The sequence below is a fragment of the Schistocerca cancellata genome, chromosome 4 (genome assembly GCF_023864275.1).
Source record: "Schistocerca cancellata isolate TAMUIC-IGC-003103 chromosome 4, iqSchCanc2.1, whole genome shotgun sequence".
Classification (NCBI taxonomy): Eukaryota; Metazoa; Arthropoda; class Insecta; order Orthoptera; family Acrididae; genus Schistocerca; species Schistocerca cancellata.
Genome location: NC_064629.1, coordinates 390,605,737 through 390,608,717, shown reverse-complemented (window position 1 = coordinate 390,608,717; position 2,981 = coordinate 390,605,737). Strand labels below are relative to the sequence as shown.

General features: G+C 46.8%; 1 pseudogene; it reads right to left on the bottom strand.

Moving 5' to 3' along the window:
- Positions 1-671: 671 nt before the first annotated feature.
- Positions 672-788, bottom strand: LOC126186010 (5S ribosomal RNA; annotated as a pseudogene).
- Positions 789-2,981: the final 2,193 nt, after the last annotated feature.

Sequence of the window (2,981 nt, the reverse complement as noted above, 5' to 3'; positions counted from 1 at the left end):
TAAAGTGCGGGCCACGGTGGCCGAGCGGTTCTAGGCGCTACAGTCTGGAACCGCGCGACTGCTACTGTCGCAGGTTCGAATCCTGCCTCGGGTATCGATGTGTGTGATGTCCTTAGGTTAGTTAAGTTTAAGTAGTTCTAAGTTCTAGGGGACTGATGACTTAGTGTCCCATAGTGCTCAGACCCATTTATTGACTAATAAAGTCTACTGCTTACTGTATGATATATATGAAAGTTGTCATCTAGGGTACTATGAGGGTGAAGCAAATGAGGGTTTGAGAAAAACCTTTCAGAGCCCTTAAATGCACAACACATATAAATGTACACTATGGTTATGTTGTAATTATTACAGAATACACTGTGACGAGGAAAGGATGCCTTTTGAAATTATGATGACATCACTTGAAAGATCTGCTCATACTGACTAGACTGTCTTCGTGAAAGGTAGTGCTAAATCACTATGGCACACAGCACTCCGTCGTCAGGCCACAAGTGGCCCATCGGGACCATCCGACCGCCGTGTCATCCTCAGTTGAGGATGCGGATAGGAGGGGCGTGTGGTCAGCACACCGCTCTCCCGCTCGTTATGATGGTTTTCTTTGACCGGAGCCGCTACTATTCGGTCGAGTAGCTCCTCAATGGGCATCACGAGGCTGAGTGCACCCCGAAAAATGGCAACAGCACATGGCGGATGGATGGTCACCCATCCAAGTGCCGGCCACGCCCGACAGTGCTTAACTTCGGTGATCTCACGAGAACCGGTGTATCCACTGCGGCAAGGCCGTTGCCAAATCACTATGAATATGTGATATTTACAAGAGCACTGCAATTAGATGTCTTGAGTCATACTAGTATCCTTGACTATACCTTCTTAGGATGAAGACATACAAGAAGAATTGTTTTGTGTGTGCCGGCCGGAGTGGCCGAGCGGTTCTAGGCGCTACAGTCTGGAACCGTGCGACCGCTGCGGTCGCAGGTTCGAATCCTGCCTCGGGCATGGATGTGTGTGATGTCCTTAGGTTAGTTCGGTTTAAGTAGTTCTAAGTTCTAGGGGACTGATGACCTCAGAGGTTAAGCCCATAGTGCTCAGAGCCATTTGAACCATTTTTGTTTTGTGTGTGCATTAGAGAAGGAAAAATTACTGTTGAGTTGGGTGACCATTGAATTACTTATTTTAAAACAGCCTTTTGTCCTACAGTTTCACACACACGGTTTCGGTGATTGCAGCACCTCCCTGTACCTACATTCTGAGTGGCATCATGCTCGTCCATCCCAGGTGAAATCTGCATTACTAATGGCCGATTTTAGTACCACCCCCACTGCCCGAACGGCGATTATATAAGGCTGAAGAACATAGCCTACATTGTTGCATTGCTAGTCCATCATCATGAGGCACGCCAGTAGCAGCAGGTGCAGCAGGCTTATTAATCTCGAAGTCAAGGTTATTATGTCATCTCTCCTGATGGACGACACTAATTCTGCACTTATAATGCAAACGATAAGCACCCCTGTAGAGTGGTGATGGCCTGTTACTTCAGATGAACATCTCACGCATAGGTACCAGCTTCTTATTAACACGTGAGTGTATTTTTCACATCATATACATCGAGGGCTCTTGTATCAAAATATCTGAATGTGTTTTTCACATTATATACTTTGGGGGTTCTAATTTCAAGATTTGTATGTATTGTATTGTATGTTAACTGTGGACCTAGAAACGACGGAGAGGCTCCGTCCCCACCGTAGCCGCAGTGGTCCACAGCCCCACGACGACTACCGCAGTCCCCTTCACCCCTTCACCGCTTCACACCGAACCCAGGGTTATTGTGCGGTTCGGCCCCCGGTGGACCCCCCGCCCCCCTCCCCCCAGGGAACGTCTCACACCAGACGAGTGTAACCCCTATGTTTGCGTGGTAGAGTAATGGTGATGTACGCATACGTGGAGAACTTGTGTGCACAGCAATCGTCGACATGGTGTAGCTGAGGTTTCAAGATGGTTGAGTGATGATAATGGGACACCGAGCAATTTCTCGGCGCCCTGATGTGAATCGGTGTATAGACATGTTATGTTGGCTACACTACCTCAGGGTAAGAATTTGTGTGTGTGTGTGTGTGTGTGTGTGTGTGTGTGTGTGAGTGCATGCGTGTGTGTACCTTTTGACTGATTTTTGTCGAGAATCGTTGAACAATGAAACTAATACAGCGGTAGGCATTACTGATTTAACCTCCCCATCTCAGGACTCAGATGACAATGATGATATTGATGATGATCATGATGATGATAATGGCAAGTAACATATACAGGGTGTTTCAAAAATGACCGGTATATTTAAAACGGCAATAAAAACTAAACGAGCAGCGATAGAAATACAGCGTTTGTTGCAATATGCTTGGGACAACAGTACATTTTCAGGCAGACAAACTTTCGAAATTACAGTAGTTACAATTTTCAACAACAGATGGCGCTGCGGTCTGGGAAACTCTATAGTACGAGATTTTCCACATATCCACCATGCGTAGCAATAATATGGCGTAGTCTCTGAATGAAATTACCCGAAACCTTTGACAACGTGTCTGGTGGAATGGCTTCACATGCAGATGAGATGTACTGCTTCAGCTGTCCAATTGTTTCTGGATTCTGGCGGTACACCTGGTCTTTCAAGTGTCCCCACAGAAAGAAGTCACAGGGGTTCATGTCTGGCGAATAGGGAGGCCAATCCACGCCGCCTCCTGTATGTTTCGGATAGCCCAAAGCAATCACACGATCATCGAAATATTCATTCAGGAAATTAAAGACGTCGGCCGTGCGATGTGGCCGGGCACCATTTTGCATAAACCACGAGGTGTTCGCAGTGTCGTCTAAGGCAGTTTGTACCGCCACAAATTCACGAAGAATGTCCAGATAGCGTGATGCAATAATCGTTTCGGATCTGAAAAATGGGCCAATGATTCCTTTGGAAGAAATGGCGGTCCAGACCAGTA